The sequence below is a fragment of the Camelus ferus genome, chromosome 33 (assembly GCF_009834535.1).
Source record: "Camelus ferus isolate YT-003-E chromosome 33, BCGSAC_Cfer_1.0, whole genome shotgun sequence".
In the NCBI taxonomy this organism is placed as follows: domain Eukaryota; kingdom Metazoa; phylum Chordata; class Mammalia; order Artiodactyla; family Camelidae; genus Camelus; species Camelus ferus.
Genome location: NC_045728.1, coordinates 1,508,858 through 1,536,165, shown reverse-complemented (window position 1 = coordinate 1,536,165; position 27,308 = coordinate 1,508,858). Strand labels below are relative to the sequence as shown.

At 54.6% G+C, this 27,308-nt stretch overlaps 1 protein-coding gene and 1 long non-coding RNA gene across 6 annotated transcripts in view; both read right to left on the bottom strand.

The window, feature by feature from the left end:
- The window catches only part of OPCML (opioid binding protein/cell adhesion molecule like), an 872,021-nt gene that overhangs the window by 277,110 nt on the left and 567,603 nt on the right, over window positions 1-27,308 (bottom strand). The gene's annotated exons all lie outside the window — the stretch shown is intronic.
- LOC116661168 lies at window positions 22,883-26,680 on the bottom strand. Its single transcript, XR_004316945.1, has 3 exons — window positions 26,670-26,680; window positions 24,767-24,770; window positions 22,883-23,484 (listed from the first exon to the last, which is right to left on the bottom strand). It is a non-coding gene; the product is annotated as an uncharacterized LOC116661168 (long non-coding RNA).

The window sequence follows — 27,308 nt, the reverse complement described above, 5'->3', positions numbered from 1 at the left end:
CCAGCCCGCCCACCCCGGCTCGCCCTCGGGGCGGCGACACAGTACAGTTCTTAAGTTCTGAACAGATAATTCCCATTCGTTCTGAGGGGACATGACTGACCCGCCAGCTGCTCAGAGGACGGGGCCCACATGCTCTCAGTGCTGCCTCTTCGCTCGGGGTCACGAGGCAAGGGCAGAACCAGGGCGTCCCTGAGCGTCCAGCTGGAGCCCAAGTCCAGCTGCCACGTGCCCTCCTTTACCAAGCAGGGCTCCTCCGCCCCACGTCATTCTGTGCCCCTTTCATTGTTCTTTGTGGCCCCTCGCTGTGTTTGGAGCTCGCTTTCAGCACTGGCTCTGGGTACCCATTCGGGGAGCAGTTCCTGAGAGGCTCGAGATGTCCCCTGAGACACTCCGACGTGAAACCCCAGGTGCGCACCTGGGAACGGGGCGCAGTACAGATCAGAGTCCGCATCTTGGGCGTGAGCACTTAGAGATGACAGGACGTGATGAAGTCCACAACACTCGAGGAGGGTTCGCTCAAACACCAGATTCAGCCGTGGTTCTGGTGGACCATGGCTGAGGATGTTTCAACAAGAACCTCCATTCAAAGAACTTCTTTTCCTTTTTTTTTTGGCGAGGAAAGCACTTCAAATCCATGATCTCATTTAAATTTCACTCAGAATTTAAGAACTAGAAGCGATTAGCCCCATTTTCCAAAGGAGGGAGCTGACCCTCGGGGGTGATACACCTTGGCCAGGGGTCGGGCGGCTGTTAAGCGACAGAGCTGGGCTGAGACCACGTTCCGGCTGCATTCGAAGCCCGACGCTCTCAGTCACAGCTCTCCTCCCGAGTCTGTGAGCGTCCCACCGAATTGCTATTTATTCACGCTGGGAGCGAAAGGGGCGCTCCAGTCAGTCCTTGAATCCCCGGAGGTGGGGAGTCGACCATTTCTGCTTCTCGGCGTCTGTGCTTAGAGCCAGTGAGAGGAGGGGTCCGTCCGCACGGAAGCAAAGCCCAGTGACGCCACCTCTGCAGCTCAGCGCGCAGGCTGGGAACTGGGCACGCGGTTTAATCAACCCACAGGCACGCGCAGCACTTAAAGGCCCCGGACCCTACAGAGCAATACCTCTCCAGAGACGGACGCTGGCGAGAAGCAAGAGGCTGGACAGCTCAGCCGAAGGGCCCACAGCCTCCCGGCAGCCTTGGGGGTCAGCGGCCAGGCGTGCGGGGGGAGGCGTGCTTCTGTGCAGTCTGGGTGACAGACCGGTTGTGTTAATTAATTGTGCACTTTGAAGTTTGTTACCACTTCATACCAAGCATCTCCTTAAAATAAGAGAGAGAGCGCGCGAGAAGCAAAACAAAAAACCTAATCTAATATTCAACAAACACTCTGCACCCAAACAGCACGTCGTCTTTGTCTGAAACCTCAGTTCCAAGAACCACTTACAGGTTTTCATCAACACATTATAATATTAATCAGGACTCATAATGCAGAGTGATTTGCATGCCAACAAATATGTTTACACTGTAAATTGTTTGTTGAGGAGCCTGAGAGAGGAATGCAATTCACTGCCATGGAGCTGAATGGGAAGAAACATCCCTCACCAAATCCCGGAGAAGGTAAAGAATCTGTAAAAGTCGACCCTCTAGAGCCCGGGGCAGGAGACTCACTGGCATTCCGTCTAACTCCTTGCAAAGCGTTCAGCTCCCAGCCTGCTGAATGCATTAAAACCTCAGCTGCAGTGTCAGTTTGGATGGGGTCTTCTCCTCGCACTGGTATGTCTGTTAAATAATTTGTGTCATAACTGCAGCTTTTACAGGAAGACAGAGGTTAGACCGAGAGACACGGGTGGACAGACAAGCCCCTCCCTGAGAAGTTCTGGGCTCGGTGCCCTCCTGACGCGACCTCTGACATGCATCAGATGTGCCTGCTCCGTCTGGTCCCCTCGCCACCTCTGCAGTCACGGCCACTAATCACCTCCCTCGGCACCCCTGTAGGCGCCGCCTCACCGGCTCCCCGCATCTGCTCTGTATTTGTGGCTGCAGCGCGGTAATTTATAGCACCCAAATTCCATGGATACGAGATGAGACGAGTCTGCGTGACAAATGGTGCGTCACCCTCCCTATAAGAGTCTCCATCGTGCGGCCCACCTGCTCTCCCCCACCCCCAACCCCTTCGCCCTGGGACCTTCTTGCAGCCCCATGCAGGGTGCGTCCTCTCTCCGGGGCTTCTGGTCTACCTCCGGGGTCCCGCTGGTGCACCCTCCCAGCACTTATCACAGTGAGCAATTAAATAATTATTTTAATTCATTTAATTTAAAGCCTATTTCCCTCACTCACATGCATTTTCATAATGTATTCCCGAATATCGTGAGGGATGCAGAACAATACACGGGGAGAGGGCCGTTGAAAACATAATTAATCGTCCTCATTCACTTCCTTATCCGGGCCACACAAATGTAGTGTCCGTTGCAGACAAACCCTGTTTAGCTGTGTATATATGTGTGCACATGTTCAATAAAGCTGTCCGCTTCTCAACTCCACCTCTGCTCCCTTCCAGCTGAATAACAATAGGGGGCAAGTTGCCAATCATCTGTCCCCTTCTGAGTTTTCTCACCTGTTGTAATCGTGACTGACCCACAAAGCATACGAAGGCGAGTTGAGCTAACATACACAAAACACGAACGAGGTGCCTGGCCCTAGAAGCTGCCGTGTCCGCGTCAGCGGCTTTCTTAGCGAAGGCCACGCCTCCAGACAAACGCTGCCCCGGACGCGGTGAGGAATCAAACTCAGCAAGTGGGAAGCTGCCCTTGCGGAACACACGGTCTGCTGAGTGATACAGACGCAAGTGCCGGCGCCCAGCACGTCGGCAAGGTGCCTACGTGGCCCACGCAGCTCGGCGTCTCAGGAGGTCGAGCCGTTCAGGCGGCGTGGTCAGCGGAAGGCCCTGTCCCCTCCATCGAGGAAGCGGGACTTGCGGCAGGACCCCAGAACTCTTGCTCGGCTGTCCGCCCGCCAGGGCTCCGACCGCTGCGTCCGACTCGCCGCAGGCACTGGGAAGAAGAGGTTTGCATCCCCAGGGGCCTTTGGTGGCACGTCTGCCTCTCTGTCCTCCTGGGCCTCGTCCCCCGTGGCTGCTGATTTTAATCTGATTTCCAACAAGAAGGAAAGAGCCACGCGAAGGGGCAGGTGGAGGCAGACCAGCTGGGCTCAGAGCCCAGCCTCCGCGCTTCTGGTCGACGGCCGGTCCCCGTTAGGGTCGGATCCTGCGCGGCGGCGCCGAGCCCGCCGGCTGTGTGGAGGGCGGCCGGCCCGCCCAGCGCGGGGGGACGCTCCGCCGTCCGGCTTCGGCCTCCTGAACGTGGGCAGCAGGCAGTCCTTCCTGAAGACGTGGAGACTGACAAGGGGCCGTGCTTGCCGCCGGGGGCTTAGTCTCCTGGACACAGGCCTTGAAAGGCATGGGTGCAATGAGGCCTGATGCGCCATGGGAAATTCAACTGCAGCAGAGGCTGAGGGGTGGCAGGGCCCCAGAGAGGAAGCGCTGAGGGTGGGCAGGCTCAGGAATGGCTTCACAGTCCTGGGACCATGAGCTGAGTCTGGAGCGTGAGTCGCTGTCCGAGGGGTCAGTGGAAGTGATGTTCTGGGCGGAGGGGCGCTCTAAGCAGAGGCACGGGACAGACTTGGTGCCCTCAGGAAGACCAAGCAGTCCACACAGAGGTTCCACGAAAGCTGCACCGCCGCACGTGGGGCGGGGCGTCGGGACGAGGAGGTGCGTGGGGAGGTGGGGTGGAGACCAGGCCACGGACTGTCTTCTGCACCACACTGAGGCGCCTGGAAGTTTTCCTGTAGACACCTAGAAATTTCTGTTGTTGTTTTAACAAAAAACTAAAACACACATAAAATTAGAGACAGTGAAAGTCTGAACTATATGAAATTGCTGGTTTTTGGTCAAAAATTATCTGATACAGGCAGTTTCACATGGTTCAGCCTCAGCGCAATGAGCACGTCTACATCCACTACACAGGTTTCGCAGCTCCTCGTATTTCACCACATTTGTTTCATCGTTTTCCCCAGAAATGTGTTTAAATCCTGGCCATACGGCATTTCTCCCACAAATATTTAGAATGCGTCCCTAAAAAGTGGATGTGTTTCCCCATAAACACAACGCAGTTCTCAACGCCTAGTGTAACCAACAGTGTCCCCTTCACCTAATCATCAGCCTGGATTCAAACTTCCCCAATTACCGCAAACATATTTTACACGTGATTTATTCAAATTTGGATCCAGGGTGCATGTGCTTATTATATTTCTTAAGTAAATGGGGTTTTAAAACAGTAATTTCAGGCAAAGCCTTTGAGGCTACTGTATTTTCTTTATATAATAAGAATCCTGGTGTATTCTAAATGGCAGAATAATTTGTATGATTAATGGATTCATTCATGAAATAAGAAGTACACACAGTCTAAAACCACCCTTAGGTGCGCTGGGACGTGGAAGGTTTCACGATTTGCCCTCGATCGCCCAGTCGGTCAGTGATGTATCAATACCTACGTCCTTGGCACAGTTAAAATAAAACCACAACCGCCACCAAGACAGCCACACAGATACAAGGCAGCGTCAGGTTACAGGTGTCCGCACGTCTCTGGCGCGCAGGTCTTCTGAGGAGGAATGTGTCTTTCTCAGCTACAGGGAGGCGGCCAAGGTGCAGCGGTGCCTTGAAGGATGGCAGGCGACATACAGAAGTCTGTGCAACTGCTGGGCGGACGCAGGGAGCACCTCGTCCCCAGTCTAACTAGCCAGTTGGCAAACCAACCCGTCTTCCAGACCCTATGAGTGGGCTGGTAAAAGCCCTGCTTGGGGCATTAGTTTTAGTCAGATGCTGTGGTCCAAATGCAGGTCAGGACCTACTCCCCGTGGCCATGGTGGAGAGGGCTCAATGGCTCTCCCAAGAATCAGCTGCATGAATCAACTAAATGAACGCCGTGCCCTCAGGGTGCTAGCTGTATGTTACGTACGTGGGTGGAGGGGTGTGTGTGTGCACCCTCTCACCTAGTTCTTGAAATAATTTGATACTAGAGATGCTCCGCATATTAAAACTCTCTGAGCAGGATCATTATAATTAAGGACAAAGAAAGAGAAGTGATGGGACGGTGAAAAATAACAGAGGAGCTTGTAATGAAACAGTTACTGTTGTTCAATGAAAGTAATACGGGTTTTTGGCAGCTGTGACAAAAAGAGACACAAAATGGGCACATACATGCTCAGGATTACATTTTCTTCAATAATAAATTGTTGACAGTATCATCATCACCACCATCATCACCATCATGTCCACCATCATCATCACCATCATGTCCACCATCATCACCATCATCTTCACCACCTTCATCACCATCATCTTCACCATCATCATCACCATCATGTCCACCATCATCACCATCATCTTCACCACCTTCATCACCACCATCATCACCATTATCTTCACCATCATCATCACCATCATGTCCACCATCATCACCATCATCTTCACCACCTTCATCACCATCATCTTCACCATCATGTTCACCATCATCATCACCATCATGTTCACCATCATCACCATCATCTTCACCACCTTCATCACCACCATTATCACCATCATCTTCACCATCATCATCACCATCATGTTCACCATCATCACCATCATCACCACCATCATCACCATCATCACCTCCATTATTGTCACAAAGAAACTAAGTGGCTCTAATTCCAGCCCCTCTTTCCATGCAGGACTTTCGCTCCACTTAGCGGGAAAAGCAGATCGGCTAACACATCTGGTACCTCCTTCCAACCCCTCACGGGCCCCTCCCTAATGAAGGAGGCGTGACTTCACTGGTGGGCGACAGCCTGGCATCCCTCGGGCCACATGTAAGGGCATTTGGTATTTCCCTCGTTCTGCCAAGTCCATGTTCCTGCCAGGCTGCCTTCGCCCGCGCACCTGGGCTTCCGTGAGGCCAGCACAACCACGAGGGCCCAACGCCTGCCTCCCAATGCCGGTCGGGAAGCCTCTCTTGCCTTCATGCCCACCCTCCTCTTTGGACTTGATGGGGTGGGAAACAGAACAGCCCTCTACTCCGAAGGCAAGAGCGAGGGTGCCTCCCCGTTGCCTGCCTGGCCCAGCTCTTCCCCACGGAGGTCACGGGCTCCAGCGTCTGGTGGCGCAGTGCTGGGCCTAAGACGCCCCTCGGCGACCGTTCGCTGGGGCCCGGGCTTCAGTCCCCGGCCGTGACTGCGCTCTGACCCCATCCAGCCCCGCGTCTGTGGCAGACCTTTGAGAGCAGGGCTGACATGAGTAATAAATGGAACAGAAAGAGCACAGCCTTCCACATAATTACTATTATCAGTAGTTGATAATAATGGTTTTGTTGTGCAAAGTGTCTTCTAAGGGAGGAATCCTCCCAGGAACTTCTGATGCTAATGTGGGGTCTCTGAGCTGGGGCTGTGCTGTGGACCCCGGGGCACGGGGAGTGACGATGTTACAAATGCCTTCTGTCACGGCCCCTGCTTAGATCTTCCCCGTAAGTCCTGACACGAGCCCCTTCTCACCCTGTTTGCTCCCCTGTCCTGGGGACAGCCTTTCCTTCTGAGCTCTCAGAAGGAACCAGAACTGTGAGGTTATCTTTCTAGGCTTAGACAGGAGCAGAACCTGAATTCACAACAAGCTTTCTCATCAATGAGAAATATGAGTGCAAACGCAGTTATAAAAAGAAGAAAAAACACGCCAGGGAGATTTTAAAAGATACCTTGTGTTCCCCTCTTTCTGCTGTCTAGAAACGTGACGCCCCCGGAGCATCCAGCACAGCTATCACCCCGACCCTGGCTTCTAGACGCCACACCCCACTCAGCAGGAGTAGGTCCCACAGAGACATGGCCGACTTCAGGACGGCGGCAGGAAAAACAGAAGATGACCCTTAGATGTTGTTCCCAAAGGATGTGTGCCAGAAACAACGAGAACAGGTCATAGGACACAGGAGCCAGCTTGACGGGACACAGACTGGCCCATCTAGGATGATCTGGACATCAAGACGCACCATAAACAGAGTACAATCCACTGACTCAAATAAAACCATGATTCTATACTAATGGTTAACAACAAACTACTGAAGAAATGGGGGAGGGAGAGCTCCTCCTTAAACCAGAACACCGACTCAGAAACATACAGAATTGACGGCATATTTTTAATCGTGACTTTGCGACCATACTAGTAACAGTTAACTTAGGTGGGAATCATCCACGGATATGAAACCCAGTGGGTAAACAGGGGATGAGGGCAAATTGTTTACAGAGTCTCAACATACCTCGCCAGAAGTTACTTACTAATTTTAATGGAAAACAACAGCATTACAGTGGAAAATCCTGGCAGATGAACCCTTAGCCAAATGATTACACCAATAACGAGAAGCAGCAGCATCACGGGACCCCAGCGTGAGAACAACACGTCATATGTATGGTGCTCCTGTGTCTGGGCACAAGGTCCCGTCAAGCCCCCTAACTGAGGGGTGTTCCACAAAAACACCAGTGCCTTGGAAGGGGAGGATAAACTACAGGGACATAAGAAACGTGACAACTAAATGCATTGTGTGACACTGTCCTGGGTCCCTGATGGGAAAAAAATGTTATAAGAGACATGATTGGGAAAATTGGAGAAGTTTGAATAGTAACAGTGTATCAGATAATAATACTGTATTAAGGTTAAATATTTGAGTTTTTATAACTGTATGAGAACATTATGCTCTTTGGAAATAAGCACTGAAGTGTTGGGGTAACAGAGTCTGATGTCTGTGTCTTACTCTGAAATGGTCAGAAAAATGTTAATTCACAAAAATGTACTCCATCCATCCATCCCTCCATCCATCCATGTATCCATCCATCATCTATCCATCCATCCATCCATCCATGTATCTACCATCCATCCATCCATGTATCCAGTCACTCATGTAGAAGATGGTAAAACAAATGTGACAAAATGTGACATTGAGAGGTTAGCGTCTTTGTACTATCCTTGCAATTGTTCTATAAGTTTGAAATTATTCCAAAACAAAAAGAGAGAAAGTTCGTATTTGTAGACTTTCACAGTTTCCAGAGCAACCATACACGTTCATGTGATCTTCTCAAAAGGGCCTCTGGCGGTGGTGCTGTGTGTGCACACTCAAGTTAGTTAGTAACGTCCTCATTTTGCACATGGATAAGCTGAGCTCAGAGAGGTTACGTGATTCGTCTGAGGTCAATGACTACTACTAGCACATGAACTCAGAAACCTGGAGTCCAAGTCAAGCGTGCCCTCCAAGGTCTCTTAACTAGTCTCTGATGAACTTCCCGGGACTGGCACGCTGGGCTCACTGGCCTTCTGCATTCTGGGTCAGCCACACCACGCGAGGTCCAGGGTGCTGAATCTCCGCCCTTCCCCGCACATGACCCAGGCACTCACGTGCCCACTAGCTGCGATGCACGCTTACCACGAGTCACTTGTGTCTTTTCATCTGTTCTCAGCAGATGTACTTTTTCACATAACTACGTAATTTCCCAAAATTCTTCATAAACTGATACAATATGAGCGGGAAAAGAGAATTGTGGTTTCTATGAAAACTAAGTAGATTATTTGGAAAGATTCAGTAACAGCAAGTGTATTTTAAACGACTGCATTAGACATGGGAACAAGCTGTCATCGACCAGGAGGGGGTCGTAAAAGACTAAAAGTGTTCTGTTCTCAGACTCTTCAGAGCAAGAACGTCCACCCTCGTGCTGGACCTTAAGTAAACCCAAAGCAGGAAGCGTGAGTGATGATCAGGCCACTCAGAGAAGGGGACTGGCTCCGTCAAAAGTCAAACAAAGGCATGTTCTCACGCTTCGGCGTATTTACAAGGTTCCTATGTCTTCCTCGATAGATCGCACTGCACACAGCTTTTCCTGACCACAAACCGCCTGCTCTTCCTGCTTGAGATGAAAAGGGCTGGGCAGCCCCTTCCCCACGGCTCCGCGCCGCGGGTTTAGATGACGCAACAGACGGCCTGCGGTTCGGAATCGGGGACGCTGCGCCCGGATTCTGCCCACACACGGTGGTACTGACTAACACGCCGGAGGCTCGGGGTGATCCAGTCACCTCCTCTCCTGCCTCCAGAGCACTCTTACCATGTCCCAGAATGGGAGTTCAATTAACTCGCGACAGGAAGCACTGAGCGCTCCAGCACGGGGGGATCCGCTCATTACGATGATACAACCGCGCAGACCTGCGGCGGGTCCTCCTGCTCCTCAGCCCGGGAACGACTCTGTTCACGATCTGGGGGCTCCGGGGGCTTCTGTTCGGTTCGCTCTAAGTGTGGGTCTGACCTGGCGGCCTAGAACGTGCCAGACAGAAGCCGACGCATTTCAAGGTGGAAGAAGCTCCTCTCCCACTAACCTGCTGCCCCAGTAAAAGAAGCGGGAAGGAGGGGCACGCCCAGCCTGCCGCTCCGCAAGGGCGGGAGGTCCCTGAGCTGAGGCTCTGCCCCAGGCGAAGCCCCGGGGAGTGGGCGCATCGGCAGCGGGAGGGAGCCTGGGGAGAGCGTGGGGCGCTGACGAAAGCAGCACTTTATTTGATAAAACGGTAAAGAGCAGCCTATACTGCGGAGGAAGACTCTCCAAGTAATAAATGTCAGGGTTACGAACGATTGAGCTGAAACCGCTCCGTAAGGTCAGCCCCGTAAGCGCTCCCTCGGGTGACCGGCTGCCCCGCTGCTGGGAACGGGGAGGGGCCTCGGGCGTGGGCTCTGCGGCCAAGGAAGTGACCAACAGACCGTGTGGCTTTCATCAAGGGAACGCGCAGGCGTCTGTGCAAACCCGAGTCTGAGTGGAGCGGCCGAAGTGGTGAGTTAACGCCGGAACCGCACTCTCTTGACAAGAGACGCCCTCCCTGGCTTCAGGCTGGGCACCTCCCATGGCAAACCTGCTCCCCGTCCCCCAGACGGAGTTCTCCTTCCCGTATGTGTCCCTAACCCCACCGCGGACGTCGCCTCCAGGAGCCAGAGTCGCGCGGTCTGACCAAGCAGCGTGAACCCTCGGCACCTAAAGGGGAAGCCGACTGAAAGCAAGTATCTGCGCAGGTGCGAAGTCGGCCGTGTCCGCCGCAGCGAGCGCGCCCTCTGCAAGTCACAGAGGGGGGTCCCGTCTTGTCCCCGCGCCAGGGACACACTCTGCTTTCTTCCCGTTTCCCCACCATCTACAAGGAGAGAAAGAATGTGGAACACCGTGCGTGGGAATTCACACGTTCCCGCCCGTGGAAACGCCGCCCATGCGAGCCCGCGTCCCCCTGACGCTCTGGGGAAGTCGGCAAGGGAGGACAGGGGGGACCAGAGCAACCCCAGGACAGACGTCCCCCCCCGGGCAGCTGAGCCGTCGAGAGCGACTCCAGGGACAGTAAGGAAATGACAGCAGTTTTAAATGACCTCAAAGCAGGATCCGGCAGACCAGAAATGTGGGAGAGCGCCAGAGGAAGGGAAGGCTGGGAGAGTCAGCGTCGGTTCCCAAATATTGCACAGCCACTCGGACCTCAGCAGGTGTTCACCGGACACACAGCTTGTTCCACATGCGGCTCTGGGCGCTGGTGGGGCTGCGGTGCCGCGCACACACACACCCCTGCCTTCCTGAGCGCACACGTGAGTGAGCGCTCAGAACCTCTTTGTAGTCTTGCTGAAAACAGGGCAAGCATTCAAAGTCAGTTAACTTTTGTGCTGCAGTAACTGCCTTCAGAATAATTAAAAAAAAAAAAAAAAGGAGGAAAGAAAACAGAAAAGAAAGAGCGAAATAAGTCCCCACTTCCCCAGGGCTCTGTGCGCAAATCTCCCATGTCGCCTCCAGGCCACCTGCACCCGGAAACAGGTAAGGCTTCCGCTGGCGAACTATTTTGCACCAGATTTTCCTGCCAGGGGGCTGAGGCCCCTGCATGCAAAGCACCTGCTTCCATGTTAGGCTGACATCTCACCCTTGACTCGGTAACCTAGGAGCCCTCTCAGCTCCTTGTCCTGTTCGACCACGTGGCCGCCGTGAACCAGCTTCCTGAGGAGCTGCTGGAAACCGTGGCTGCTGGAACCAAACCGGCCACTGCAGAAGGAAGCCTGTGGGAAAGATCGGAGCAGGAAGGAGTCGGGGAGGGGCTCTGAGGGTTCGGTGAGGGCGCGACAGGAAGCGGGGGTGATGAGCGGTTCTGCGAGTTTTCTCCGTTTCCCGGGGTTATGGCAGCAGGGCCTTGATGGACCAGATGGTCTGGCCTTGACCCTCACATCTCCGCACGCCCTCCGAGCAGCAGCCCTCACTGTGGCTGGCTTCCACCCCTTGATATTCTTGGCACTGGGCGTTCTGATCGCAGGGAGGTTCAATGTCATAATCCGAAGCGTCACGTAGAAGCCATCTGGAAGGGCAACCTACTTTAACCTTGAGGGCTGCTTGAAGACAACCTGCACCCGCCGAGCCCCGTGCTCACGCGGAAAGCAGGTTACTTAGAGCCTGCTTCAGAAAGTGCCAGGGTCCTGGGGGCCATCCACCTCCGGGGGGACCGACATTTAGCCGCGAAGCTTTGGCATCTGTAGAACGCACTTCCCCATCTGCTTAGCACCACGTCTCCAGCTACTGGCACGATGCGGGCGCAATAAACATGCCAGAGAAGGTGACAAAACTCACCGTGGGATGCTGAGCAGAGGGAGGGCAGAGGCCCCGCCTGCAGTCAGTCAGCCGGCCACTCAGCAGAAGGAGTGCCGTTACACAGACCGTGGCTCTTACTACGGACTCTGAAGGCAGAGAAAGGAGGCGGCGAGATGGGGGAGGAGCAGTTAGCCCCGTCATCATTACTTCTCCTTTACGCCGAGGCTCCTGGGACCCCCGAGGGACACGCTGATACACACGCTCGGGGGCCGGGCGTCTTTCATGGACAGAGTGCTTTCAGCGTCTGCTGCACCCCTGGTCAGTCTGTGCGACTCGCACCTGAGGAAATGCGATTCTCCAAAAAGCCGCGGAGAACGTAAGCCCAGTGCAAAACACGCTCAGAAGTAAACTCAGAGTCGGGCTCGCGGTTCCCTGACTCGGCCAGGCAGCCAGCCACTGCGTCAGAGGCCACACCTCCTCCCGTGGCTCTGCAGGAGGGGGTTTTGTGCTTTGAGAACAGAGGGGTCACGTCTGTCTATCTCACCCCACAGGAGACAGGAGCTCGCACTGCCTCCTCCTGTAAATGAAGCATCACTGTGCCCGGCTGGGCAGGAGGTCGGGGCCACTGGGGCCCGAGCCATGGACAGCCCCCCAAACCCCGGACGTGAGCCACACAGAGCCCAGGGTCTACCCGGGGCTCGGCCGTCGTGGGGGACACACCGTTCTCCTGAGCAGTGGTCCTTAGATCCAAACGTTCCCGCTGTTCTGATGGCTGAGGGAGGAAGCACCAGTGGAGACACTGGGACAAACTCACCTTTTCTGTCACCTGATGCAGCAAAAAGTAGGCTAGTTAGTAACGTGTCCCAGATCATTATCCGGGACAGTGAGAACCCGGCTATGAAAGCGCCGAGACCTAAAACTGGGTCCTGGTTCTGACCCGCCTGGAAAAAAGCCCGTGCTAAGCAGACGCGCCTGAACAGTGCCTGGTCCGTCCCGGCCACTACAGACGGTCACCAGGAGAGGAAGCAGCTCTTCTGTGAGGGCTTAGTAGGAGCGACCTTACAACACGGGACAGCAGGAGACCTCGGGGCAACAAGTTCTTCAGGGACCCCAGGGCCCTGACACTCCAGGCCCAACGGCGTGTGCCGTGGTGGCCGGGGTCCAGGAGGCGGAGCAGCTCACGGGGCTGAGGCCACACAGTCCTGCCCTCCCCGCCACCCCTTGCAGTCCAGGCATCTACACCTCCATCTGTTTCACATCTTGACATTATAAATGACATTTTATTTTCTAAAAGAAATTGGCTCTGATGCTTAAACAGAATCGCTGTGGTCCACTGAGATCGAGTCACCCAACATTTCATGCTGATCCCCGAGGGGGGGTGTCCCCCTGTCCCCCGCAGCCATGAGCGGATTGGCCAGAGACACCTGCGTGACCTGGGCTCAAAGCCAGGCTGTGATCAGCGCTCCGCTCAGTCCCCCTCCGTCACCTAAGGCCTGTCTCGCATCGGAGAAAGGGCTCTGTCGTCAGACAGCGGCTGCCTCGCTCTGATGGGAGGTCAGAATTCAGGGCACAAAGGGAGTCCCGGGGAAGAGAAGGAAGATGCGGCGGGCAGGGAGGGGCAGACAGGCGGACCGAGGCGCAGAGGCACGCAGAGGAGTGACACATGATGCCACGGCCCCCTTCCTCCGCCCGCAGTGCCCTTCCAGGAAGGGGGCCAGCATAAATTCCTCCCCTCAGCGGTGCCTCGACAGACTCGAAAGGAAACAAGAGGGGATTAATCTCGGCATTGCAGGTGCCCCTCGGCCTCTCGGCTGACACCCGCCTTGTGCAGGGGTCTGATGTGCGGAGGGCTTTGCCAGGAGCTGAAATGCCAACCGCAGGCCCTCCCCGACTCCCGGCACATCTCGATTTATTTCTATCAAGCAGGGCTTCTGATTGCCTCAGGTCTGGAGGGCTGGCAGCGCGGCTAACACCTGCCGGGTCTCGGCGAGCAAGGTGGGCTGCCCGCGTGCCCATCAGAGGGCCTTCTCTGTGCCTGCGGAATCCCGGAGATGCCGACAAAAAGCGGCGAGAGGCAAGCCTCAGCCTCCGTGGTGCCATGTCCTTGCCTCACGATTAGCCTCCAGCTGGTCAACACGCCGTGAGCTTTGCATCAAAAACTGCCCCTCACCCCGCACCCAGAGTCTCCTCATTTTTGAAAACGGCGCTGAGCACGGTGCCAAGGACCCAGCCCCAGCCTGTCCCACTCCTGCAGGCCGTGCACACAGGCTTCCTCCTCGGCAGCCCTTCTTCCCGGTGTCACCTGCCTCCTCTGGCTTTTTCAGTCTCATCACCTCTTTCTCTTCCGCATCTCTGCTGTCCCACAACGAGTTAAGCGATTTCCCTGAGCCTAAACACCCTCGGAAATAACTCTATCCTATCACCACGGGAGCGCGGCGCGGCGAGACGACTGCACGCGCACATTTTAACTGAGCTTCGTAAAGGGGAAGAGGGACGAGGCTCCGTTCTTAGCACCCACTAGTCTGCAGTCACGGCCGAACAGTCAGGACTTGACTTTGTAGGGTTTCTGGGCCCCCAGCGTGCCCTACGACACAGCCTGTCTGGATAAGCCTGGTGTCACGTGGTCGAATTCACCTGCAGTGCGGGTCACCTGGGGCAGACTGTGCTCTGTGCTGAGCCTGTTTTCGGGTCCATTTTAAAAGGCGTGCCTCCTAGAAGGTCACTGACACCCAGAAACCCAGTGCTCACAGGCCGCACGTGCGGGTGGAGCGCTGCCTGCCTTCCCCCGCCGCTCTGGGCCGCACGCCGAGGCGATCCCCCACTCCCTTTAACTCTTCAACCTATTACCAGTGCGCCAAGTGAGATTCCAAAGCCCTGAACTCCCTCCCCAATACTTTATATCAACTTACGGGCGGCGTCTTCATCCTACGGGCTCTGGCCGACGAGAAAGGACAATGTAACACAGGCGAGGAGGGGGGACATTTGTGCCGGAAACCCCAAAGCCCAGCTCCCTCCACAGCTCCTCTTCCACCCCGGGTCCTCCGTCTGCTTGCAAAGGGGAGTTAAGGTTCAAAGTCTGTCGCACAAGCACGTCGCACAAGATTTCAGCTGTTCAGAAATTCATGTCCGGGATTCAGGGTTAATTGGCCTCCCCTCTCCGACTTCACCTTGCATCCCCTTCCTCGTGGCCTCACCACGGCCTCCGCTGTCCCGTGTCCCCAGCGGACTCGAGTCCCTGCAGAGCAGGGGTGTTGCTTCCTGTGCCTCTGGGGCTGTGGGCGACGGAAGGGATGGGCACACGTAGGTGGTCAGCAGACGCCTGCTGGTTCACAGACCCGGCGCCATGATCACCGCACCGCACTGTCCGCCTGCTGTTTATCCGCGTTCACTTCAGAGGGCAGGGCACCTCGTGGAGTCCTCACGTCTCCCCCTACCCGGCCCCGCTAACGAGGTTCCGGCACGGGGGACGCCGGGAAGGCCTGTTGTCAGAGTGGAGACGAGAGCGTTGCATTTACACACACAACTGGTGTCTTCTCCTTGCATTTCACGCATGATCTTGGAATGTCACTAAATGGCTCATTCAGTCAGCTGCCTTGCCAAGTAAAGGTGGGCCGCTAACCGGAGCCGTGTCTCCAGGAACGCCAAATCGCCCTCCTGGGCCTGGGAGGAACATGCCCGGGGGCTGTCGCCGAGCAGGAGGGAAAGGGCCGGTTTCAGGCCATCCGAGCGACTCCCAGGGCGGAGCTCTGCTTCTTGTTGGGTCTGGTTATTTGCACTGCGGATTATCAGGTGTGCCCCTCCCGAGCGGATGTGGTGTGTTGTGATTGCAACAGCTTTTTGTTATGCGACCTGATGCCTGATGGGTTCAAGTGAGCTTCTCTGCAGAATTACCTCCTCATCTTCCTTCAACAACCACCGGACGCACACACGCAAATTCCCCCGGAGGAACAGGGACAGGCTGTCCACGAGCAGCACCCGTCACCCCCGCGTCCCTGCACCCCGAGACGAGGCAACACCGCCCGCTCCGGAGCAGGTCCTCACCGCAGTCTCCTGTGTGTGGGGACCTGCCACCAGGAGTGCCATCACAGCCCCTGCTTCCCCGTCAGGGACACGCTCAGCACCCACGGGGACGCCCACAGTCGGGGCCTGTGTGCCCTGCAGACCCCGCAGAGAACAGCATAGCCACTTGGCCTTTGTCAAAGTGACCACCACGTGGTCCTGCAGAGAGATGGATGATGGGACGCTGGCTGTGTCGCTGGCAGGAACGCTGCCGGCCGCCTGGCTCCCCGCAGAACGCGGCTCTCGTCTGCAGACGTCTTCAGGGAGAGACCACCACAGACCAGAAGAGCCTAAGGCAGCAGAGGCCGCCAGGCGAGCTCAGTGCATCCTGCCTCTTTCAGGAGCATCTCTCACGTTACGTAGCATCTTAGGACGTGACTGTGACCATCACGCCCCTGGCCGTCACGCACACACGCACCTCCTGCATCGCGAACCCCGGTGGTGGAGTGATTCTGCTCCCCAGAGACTGCAGCTAAGAAGGGTCACCTACTCCGCCCAAGACCGCACAGCTGTTGGCCGGCCCTGGGTCCCAGCTCTGTGACGGCAACGTCCTAGCTCCTTACCGCTCTCTCCTGGGTCCTGCAGATTAAGTCTGTGAAAGCATCATCGCCACCAGAGGGGCCTGAGGTCCAGACGGGCAGAGCGACGACCATTAGCTGCGAGGCTGGGCACGTGTCTCACGTCCCCCGCGGCCGTGCTCCTCTGAACCGAAGCCTCGCTTCCCCGACTAAATGAAGAGCCGGCGGAAGACCGGAGCCCCCCTGCTGAGTCTGCCTGTGAGCCCCTCGCAGGGCGCCGTGAGCAAGCGTCCTCCCCAGTCAGCCGTGCACTGCTTACAGCCTGAGCAAAGGAGCCCCGTTCACTGAGAGCTCAGGCCACGGAGTGTCCCCTACTGACCTCGGCTGGCTCTGCCCCAGCACGGGTCCCACTGACGCCCGGCTGTGTCGCGGTCAGCTCGGGCGCTCAGCTCCCTGGGACACAGCTAGAGCGCGTGCAAGGAAGGCTGCATGAGCGCTACTTTCCGTGTCCGAAAAGACGACACACTGACCCGGAAGGGGCGTGAGATGAAGCCAGCGGGGCCGCGCCACGAGAGGAACCGGGACCTGGAGCCCCGGGGGCACGAAGTCACCAGGCCACGTGCCAGCCACCCCGCTGAGTCATTAATAAATGAATTTCGCCACAGCTCACCCACGCTGCCTTCTGATTTTTATACTATGTTGCATAATTAATCTGTCAACATTCAGTGATAAGGTATAAATATTAATAATATGATCACACAGTTAGCTGTTCCCTTTAAAATTCAGCGCCGAGGAGCTAAATCGGCCGCTTAATCTTGCTAGAATCAGAAGTGGGGGCGGACGGGAAGAAGAGGAAGCGGAGGGCAGCGCTGGCCGCCTGGGAGAGGGGCTCCTGTTCCTGACTCCGGCCGCCCACGTGAGGCTTCCGGTGAGTGTTTAAGGGCGCCCAGCGCTGTGGTTCCCATGTAACAGGGTAAACCTCCCTCTCCTCCTTTTCTTCAAGGGACATAAAGCTCTGTCTTTCCATCTGGCGCTCCTCTGCTCTGGCTGGGCTGAGCAGTAACTTCCGGGGAGACCTCAGCCCGCCACCCTCTCGGTCTTCTGGAAGCAGAGAGGCTCCTGCGGTCCCGGGAGGCTGGGAGACCCACCGGGGCGGGAGTGGCGTCGTAGTGAGGGTGTGACTAGAGAAACCAAGGGGAGAGGCCTGCTGAGTCACTAAGGCTTTGCCTGCCGTGCCCTTGGCCATCCGGCTTGCCGCGCGCCCCCCGTTCGCGTTCGTCACAGAGCTCTGACTCTGACTTCTGTAAGAACTCCACCGAGCTGGCCTCCGCGGCCTCTGTGCCCGCCGGGCCCTCCCCGCCACAGGCGCCCGCCTTCCCTTCTGCGCTTCCAACAGTCACCCAAGAAATACTTCTTGGGCACCTACTTGGCAGTAGGTATCAGACTAAGAGACAAGGAGGTGGAAACAAAACAAAAGGAGGCAAACACAAATCACAGCCTCGAGGAACTAAGGTTCAGAGCGAAGACCACGCGCGGAGCAGCAGCCACCCCACGGGCAGGAGCGTCACTCGCGCGGCCCGAGCTCCCGCGCATTTCACATCCTGGTTCTTCTGTGGACTTTCACAGCCTTGTCCTGGCAGCTACGCTGTTGTGCTTCTACGTATATGTCCACGTTGCTGTCCCTGTGATTCTCTCCCTACGGTGCCACCAGCAAATAAGAGCGTGGGAACGAAAGCGGAGACGGACCCGGGAGGTCCTCGCAGGCCGGGAGACCGAGGTCAGAGGAATCACATGCGCCGTCCAGACGCAGAGCCTCAGTTCCTGGAAGAGGCGGACTGAGCTGGGCTTCCCGAGCCCCGGGCTCAGTGCTGTTGTTGCCTGTGCGCCCGTCGATAAACAACAGAAGTGAATTTTAATCGACTCTTTCTTCATCTATTTCTGATGTACAGTTAGTGACGCTGGGAGCTGCGCCTGAATCGTGCATTTCTTTAAGTTGGTGCCAGATGTATGTCCCATGACAGGACCTGGAGATACGGTCCCTACCCTGGGACGACACTGACCTCCCCTTAACTTCAAGTCCCTGGATGGGGATGTGGGGTGCCCTGCACCCCCAGAAACTGTGTTCAAAATGTGAACGTACAGCCTTAGGTACAATCTGGGGGGATGGGGTGTAAGAAGCTTTTCAGAGATTGAATCGCATTCCCCGAGACACAGGTGGCAATCGACAGCCAGAGAGGAAGACTCCTCCGGGGGGCTCACACCAAGCTGGGAGAGCTCTCAGGGCCCCCGACGCCCCACTGCAGCTTTCAGCCCGAACGTGTGGTCTCTGACTGCAGCAGAATGTTAATGAGGCCAGAACTCCACCCTGTGCAATACAGACGAGGAGTCGTGGCAGATTCTGCCGTCAACGCTCCGTCACTTTGTTTTACAGGGACAGAAACGACAGGGATGCTCGAGATTAAAAGATCTGTTTAATGGTCTGATTAATTCATTCCAAACAGACCGAAACTGTTCTAGGATTCTCCTTTGCTCCTAACCTTTTCAGCTTGTTTCCATGCATGCCGGCTTTCCTTTCTTCTTCCCTTTTTTTTTTTTTTTTTTTTGGTAGTTTAATTTATTATTCAGTTAGTGCTGCTCTGATTCTGGTGTAGTTCGTGCAGTGTGTGAGAAAAACAGAATGTGTGTGTGTGTGTGTGTGTGTTTCCCGAGAGAAGTCCAAATGCTGCCGAAGTCCAAACCTGCAGCCACAACACTCCTCAAAAAGCACGATCAGGCCTCAAACAAACACTGAAGCTCCGTGAACAGCGGAGGCGCGTGTGCTGCTCCAGCCGTTGCCCGCGGACCTGAGCCCATCGGTGGCCGCGTTGCTCAGCAGCGAGGCCTCTGCCCGCATGTGAGACAGTGGGACGGCAGTCGCTCCCTCTGATGAATGAGGCATCTAAGTGGGAGCAGCAGGTGCCAGAAGCGGGGAGACCGAGCACAGAAGCTTTTTGATGGGACATTCGGGGGCTTTCACTCTGAACAGTGGCCTGTTTTCCTCCCTTTCAGATTTTTTCCCTAAATGTCCCTTTCACACCCTTTTCTAAGCTCGGTATCGGGAAAAGTGCTATGACCAATGCCTGACGCTGGAGGATTTTTAAAGCAAATGACAGGGCAAACATGGATTAAAAAATCATTAGTCTCCCTCACTTGGTCCCTAGGCCCGGAGCTGAGTGGGCTCAGGACGGCTCTACGCAGCCCGGAACTGCACGCAGGTAAGGATTTCTGTGAACCCTGTAAGCGGTCCAGCTCCGCGCAGAGACGGGGACGGCGGGTGTGAGTGTGTCTGTGTTCAGCATCATTTTGGTTTTTGCCACATGTTGGCAAGTGTGCAAGGGGCTGGATCATTTTATTTATTTAATTTCAGAAACTCTGCAAGTGGCTCTAATTAATTGCAAATGACTCTCTCAGCCGGTAGACAAGGAAAGAGGTGCCTACTTTGTATGCTGAGAAGTCCTGATTACGGACGGGGCTTGCGGACCGAGACTCAGTGGGACAACTTTCACACACAAGCTGCAAACATTGTGAAGGACAACACTTTACATATATACATACATGCATGCAGCGTATTTATGTTTCCACTTTTCTGTGCTCTGTCCTGTCACGTGAAGGATTGGAGGGAGTTTATCAAGTACCATCTACTGGCTGAGACTATTTAGAAGCTAAAACTAAGAGGCGCCCAAGAGGGACAGAAGAACTAACCATGGGGTCCTCACCCCCAGCGGGGCCTGGGAGGACCAGCATTTATTTCTTCAGAACATAATACAGGAAGGTTTTACAGAAAAAAGGCATCTGGGAAATGTGTTTGAAGCCAGCAGGAAAATAATCTTCAGGTTAAATAGGCGTTCACGCCGGCCCCAGCACGGATCTAACACCCTAGAGACCACGGACACGCCCCTGCAGTGTCCGAGGGCTCCTTCTGTCAGTGACTTAAGTGACAGAAATGGCCCAGACAGCTTGCTGGTCCTGCTATCTTTCATCCAGAGAAGGAACAGCCGGAATAATTAAGTCATTCAGCGCCGAGACGGCTGCCATGTCCTTAGTCTCGTCTGCAGCAGCTCCTGACTGCTCTGAGTCTCTGCGAGTTTTTGAGCTGGAAGTTTTCCTTTTCCCTTAGATCAGAACCTCGGGCTGCCGTCTGAGAGAGTTGGTGGTGACAAATCGACTCATTTAATAAAAAGATGTGAATGAAGTGAGGGGAGGAAGTAAATGCACTGAGACTTGAGAGCCGCACGTTGCCTCCTTGTGAAGACCTGGTTCCCTGTTGCCAGCTGAGTTTCCATGGAGACAGCGCTGCACACTGGTACCCAGGCCGGTCCAGCAGCCCCTCTCCTGGCATCTCCACACTCACCAAAGAAGACGGATTATGCTAATGAGGGCTGACTTTTCTGCAACTGTCACAGGTTCAATCTTTCCTCTCCTTGCTGCAGGATCCATGTTTCTTAGCAAAGTGAGGGCTCAGCAGTGAGTCGCCTTGGCCAGAGAAGAGCTAATTCTGGAAAGGCATTTCATTAAGATGCGACATCATCTGTACATGAGCTCACGCTCCTGGCTTCTCCACTCTTTGTCCTTTTCTTTTGGCTGGGGGGGCAGTTGCTGGTGAGAATCGGGAGATATAAAGATCAAATGCCTTGCCAAGTTCCACCCTGACATCTCCTCAGAAGAAAGCAAGCACTTTCTCCTGAAGATTTTTCCTCTAAGGATGGGGGAAAATGTTCTTCCTTTTCTTTATGACAATAGGCAGGCAAAGAGTCCAGAGAATAACTTCATTTGTGTGTGTGCACATGGCTGTGCATGTGTGTGCATGTGGCTGTGTGTGTGTGCACATGGCTGTGTGCACATGGCTATGCGTGTGTGTGCATGTGGCTGTGCGTGTGTGCATGTGGCTGTGTGTGTGAACATGGCTGTGCATGTGTGTGCATGTGGCTGTGCGTGCGCGCATGTGGCTGTGCGTGTGCGCATGTGGCTGTGCGTGTGCGTGCATGTGGCTGTGCGTGTGCGCATGTGGCTGTGTGTGTGTGCATGTGCTGTGCATGTCCGTACACATATTTACTACATGAAGTTCATTTATCTTCAACCTCAGTTTTGGAAGAAGTTGTCCCTGCAATCTCTTTCCTTTCCAAATGACTCCAAGTCCCTTCTTATATGAGGCAAGTCAGATGACAGAGCCAGACAAGGGGACGCAGTGCTTAGTGGATACGCTGTGACAACAGGTCACCAAGCCCAGCCTTGTCTGTCCTCATGGTGACCAGAGCCATATACACTTTCCACGTGACATAACTTCTGCACGCCTTCAGCATCCCCAGCCTTCTGCCTCGCTGGAGTCAGGCCAGACTCATGCCCCAAAGGGCAATACATTGTAACGCAAGAGGCCGTATTTAAATATCACATCGTAACAACTCTGCAGTGGACCACTGTATCAAAGCAACTAACTCTTGATTTTCTTAGGTGGCTTCCATCTTGCCAAATTTTACCCTAAACAACTTAATTTCTGTCCACTAATACATTTTAGAATTCTCTTTCTATCCAAGTTCTCCAGGAATACCATTCAACCATGAAATGGTCCTGTAAATGCATCCTGAACCGAAACTCTAGGTGAAAAACAAAGACACAAGATTTCCCCAAAGCATTAGTAATTTACTTCCTAAAAATAGATTGTTTCAAGTGTTCCGATGTACCAGCATCCCTTACTTTAAGAGGACAGATCTGTTGGCTAAATTTATTAAAAATCCAAGTGAACCTAAATAAAACTTAAAACCCGTGGGACACAGACCCCCACGCATTAAAATAAGCTCTGAAATCAATTCCGTCTGAAATACTTACTCATTTAGCAACTGCTACGGGACTATTTTTTTTAAAAAGTCAATGCAACTTTATTACTTTTTGATCTTACAGAATTTCTAACTAGAAGTTTTACCCACGCTGATTTAATGGTCAGTTAAGCCTGAGAAGCAAAAATCATTTGCATACTAACACTGAATACGACAGGAGACTGAATGCCAGGATCACGTACCAAGGCAGACCTCTGGCCCACAGCCGGCAGCAGCCCGCCCAGGGCAGCCGCCCAGCACCCACGGTGACGCCCAGTGAACCCCGCGCTGTGGGGCAGACTCGTAAGAACTGACAACAACTCGGAGGCCAAGCGATACCCCCTCCAGCAACTGGCCCCACGTGGCCAGGACAAGATGAACAGCTGACAGCGTCCCTGACTCTAACCCCTGCTCCCAGCTCTGGACCAGCCAGAGAAAGCCAACTACGGACTCGCCTGCCGGCAGCCTCCAGTGGGCACAGGCTTGGCGCCGCCCCTCCTTCCCACCTTAAAGCTTTCCCACCCCTCCACCTGCTTTGCGTCTCTGCCGAACACGAGTGACGGGGGCTGACCCCCTCGCTGGAGCAGGCTCTGAGCAAACAGCCTTTGTTTGCTCTCATTTGGTGAGTCTTTGTTTATTTCCTCAATGATCTTTTCTTTCTAAAAGTTTATTTCCTTTTAAGTGGATCCTTAATGTCATGGACACATCATTTCTTTGCTTAGAGAATAATTTCTTCTTACATCGTGCCCAGGGAAACCCAAGCCGAGTCCACGAAGCATACTTATAAATAAGGACCAGGCTGACGCTAATGTCCTAACAGTGACTGCCATGCAGCAGCACAAAAGCCGTCTCGACCCGCACGTGCCAAGAGCCACTCAGAGCGCTCCACACACGTTCAACCACTTCCTTTCCACGCAGCCCAGGACAGGAGTTCCCCGGGGGCCTGTTTAACACCTGGGGCCTGGGAGGTCTGGCAGGTGCTCAGTGTCACCAGCTAGTGAGCAACAAAGGAAGCTTCCAGCAGCAAATCCAGGAGGCTTGTCCTGGCCTGAAGTAAACGGAGAAGCCCAGAGAAAGAGAGACTTTGCAGAAATGCTTCCATAAACTTGGAGCAAATGTATCTTTTTTTTTTCTCATTTAGAAGAAACAGTAACAACAAAAACCAGATACAATATAATAGTCCCCATTAAATATATAATGAGCAAGAAAAATTGTCTACAGACTACAAAACATTCTTGTAAAGGGTCAAGAGAAAGTTCGTGTCCGTATTCTCGCACAACCAGCTCTGCAAGCACCGGAGTGCCGGGCCACACCCGTCTCCAGGGCGTCCGCTCCCCCTCGGGGCATGAGTCAGGTGGGCACACCTGGTGGAAAAGTTCCACGGATGATCCTGATGTCTGCCGAGGGATGCGGGCCTCGGATCTAAACTTCCCAAATAGACAGTTGTCCTCAATCATATAAAGAGAGCACATAGCGGGCTGATAGACATCGCAGAGCTATTCCAGCCAGGGAGTTTGGAGTCATGCAAACACAGGGTTGCAAGTTCAAATGTCCATGTTTGATAGAATTCTGGGCTTAGGGTGGTAGTCACTGCTCACGTGGTCAATGGAAGAGGATGGGAACACGAAACCATAGTAAACAAAATTAAACAAAATTAAACTGGCCCTCCTTCCTAACATCATGACGTGTCTGTCCCATTCCGTCTCTGTCTGCTCTCCTCAGAGACCAGCGGGACCTGCAGAATCTTTCCTTTATTGGATTTTTCTTCTGGCTTTGAAAGCTTTCACAGTGTGGTGACCGTGGAAGGGGAGAGCAATGAAAATTGTCATTAATGAAAGTAAATACTGTTCATTAACTTCAGCTGTAACTCATCTAAAAGCTAAAATAACCTCATAATTAAAGCACTAACCAAATTAGGCAATCTAATATAATAATTAATTTAAAATCACGCACAATAGGACAAAAATCTAAGGTAATAAAAATGAAAAGAAACGCGGGGATGATATCGTTTGGGAACTCAAATACAGTAAGTGACTTCACTGTCACTTCCAAAGAAAATGAATAGCTTTGACTCCAACGGCTGGCATTTCTCGGTGTGATTCCTTTGCCTTTTCTTACCCTAGCTGGAAGGCGAAGGTAATAACATTTACCTCTGTGCCTCTCAGGAATATTAATATTTTAAAAAGACTTTGAGATCATCATGAGAATGCTGAACTGGGGAGCGGACGTTCTTACAACCGGATGCCGGTGCTGCAATGTGTGGGTTTGGGTTGTGGCGCGCAGGTGTCTCTGTGTTCGGTCAGCAGACGCGCGTACGGTAGGAATTCACATCGCCCGCCAGAGTGAACGCGTCTCACTTCTTCTGCATAAACACTGCGTGTTCATCATTCTTCAGAAGTGGGTCTCCACCTACACAGATAAGCTTCAAGGCCTTTAAACCCCAAGTTCCTCAGAGAGCGTAGGGGCTCGTCCGGTGGGAGGGAGCGTGGGGAGCCTATTCGGTAAGAGGACGGACGGACTGTCCACAGCGGAAGTCCGTCTGGTCTCGGCCGGTCTGGTCTCCGATGTCGGCCAGCCTCAGACCCACCTGGAAGGCTTGCTGAGCGCAGGTTGCTGGGCCTCGCTCCAGAGCTGCGGATTCACTCGGTCTGGGCGGCACCTGGGAACCTGCAGGTGCCCAGGTAATACTGCTGCTGCTACGCTGAGGACCAGACTCTGAGGACCAGTGGCCTGGATGAAATAAACCTCCAGCACCCTCTGGCCACTGGGGCTATTCACTCTCGCGCACATCATGCCAGGCACGGGCTGCCCCCAGTTCAGCACGAGCACCCGTCATGTGAGCCCTCGCCGTCTGCCTGGCTCTATGGTGGGAGCAGCGCCTCTGAGCCCACACGTCTTCATCTGAAATGCAAATGGGCAGCTAGTGAGCTAACCAGTGAACGGACCACAGAATTTGTTTGCTTTATGAATCATAAGCAAAGCATGAGAATCCTTTGGGTCGTAAACAAAAAACAGTTTATGAGCACTTCCCACAGACAATTCAAAGTCTTTACTGAGGGCAAATCACACAGCCCAACTCAGTTTTCACCTCGTACAGTGGGGGGAATAATCTGTCTGCGGTGGTTTATCGTGTGTCTGGCCTCGGAGGGCACAGCCGAGCCTTCCCCGTCCACCACTGCCCAGGCACCAGGCGGCATCTGACAAACCCAGGGCACTGCGGACACCAAGGTCCCAGGCGAAAACAGCACACACACAGCATGGAGGACAGAGAAGCCGGCGGCCCACAGGTGGGGAAGTAAGGCGCCAGGAGGGGCAACGGGTGCTCAGAGCAAGCGGACGATGAGGAGAGGCTGAACCGACAGGAAGCATCCATCCAGCTGGTTCTCACAGAAGATGAGGAGGACAGAGCTGATCCTGATCTCACTGGGGGCCTCAGGAAGGTCCCGACGTGCGCTCCCTCTGGACAAACGGACCAAGAGGGATAGAGTGGCCCCAGGGGGCACCCAGGCCCAAACCCAGAGGCTGGACTTCATAACCACATGGCAAGAACAGTATTTCCTGTGGGGAGGGAGGACGGAGACGAAGAATGAAATGAGCTGGGAAGAAGGGCATCTGAAATGACACCCACAGAAGAAGCTCTCAATGTCCCCCTGGGCTGTTCAAAGTGTCTTCAGCCCAGAGCCGCCTCGGCCCCCTGGTCTGGCTGCAGGCACGTTGTTCCCAAAGCGCCCATCCGAGCCCTGCCTTCGGAGCCACGCTGGACCGGAGCAACCACTGCAGCCTCGCCCTGGGCGCCATCGTGATCCCCCGCGAGGGCACCTCAGACGGCGTGCAAGGAATCAAACCGTGGGCCCCAAACCCTCCATAAACGTGGGGAACGGGAAAGCGGCCAGCCCAAATGCCGGGGAGCAACAGGGGCTGCGTTCACATCTGCCGGGGCCTCGCTGGCTCCTTCACACATTCTGGGTCCTCCTCCCCTTGATGGAAGAGTGCGGTGGCCACTGTGGGAGCTGGTCTCTGCCATGCAGGGAGGCCCCCCACTCTCACTGAACTGGATTTGGCGTCTATCTGCAGGAGCCTCGGGGGGAAAGGCTGCCGTGGGCGGTGGGGCTGGGGAGCCCCGTCCCTCCTCTCCCAACCCAGGCCCACACACGCACGCCCCGCCGCGCCATTCAGACAAGGCCCAGCTTCGACTGCTGAGCAGAGCAGCTCCCTCCCGACATTCTGCTTATGTTGGTGGAGAGCAGTGTCACCTTCCATGGAAATGACGCCAAAAACAGGGCCAGGGAGAAGGGAGATTTTGACTCTGGCTCTGCTGTGAAGACGTCCCGAAGCCCTGTAGCTGTGACGCTATGACAGCGATGAGCGTATGAACGTGGCAGCAGAGCCGTGGGGTACTGCCAGCATCTCCTTACATTTACGTGGTGTTGCAGCACCCTGGGATTGGCCCACGGGGAGCGACTGGGTCTCATGGACCCTGAGCTGGTGACGATGACACTTGACAGACAAGGGGTGCAGGCCTGGGCTAGACAGCCTGCCCAGGACACACGACCGCAGCCGCTCCAGCTGCGCTACGCTTCCTTCGGGCCACTCGCCTGAGCTTGGACCCCACTCGGCAGAGCGGCCCGGATGCAGCTTTTACTGAGACGCCCTTGCACCGGCCCGGGTCTGAGCTCCCAGGGCAGGTGACGGGTGCACTTGGCTCCCGCACGCACCACAACAACTATCACATAATAGCACCCGTTTTTGCTAAATAAAAGAATGACTGGGCAACGAGTCTTGAACAGAAGCCGGACTTCGAAGCCAGGTCTGCCCGGGACGGCACGCCGCCTCTCCCCGAGCCTCACCTGGTCACAAGAGCTGCGCCCTGGAGCCTGTTCGTTGTCTTTGGTTTTCTGTTTCCCTTTTCTTTAAAACCGGGCTTTGTGACTTCTGCTCACCCGACCTTTACAGCCTGAGAACGAAGGGCACTGTTTCTGGGGAGTGAGGGACGGTCACTGCAGCCGTGGCTGTCTTCAGAGCCCCAGCCACTCCGCCGCCTCGGTCCTCACTGCCCACGAAAGGGGGACGGACTAAAATCAACCCTCATCCATTCATGGTAAAAACTTCATTATGCTGAGAACTTTGACCACCTCTTTGAAAGCCAACTCACTTCTGAGCAGAAGTGATGAATGTAAAGTTCAGAGCAATGAAGGCCTTTAGCAATCCCCGCCCTGCTCCCCCTCAGAGGAGGGACACGGCTGACCCCCGC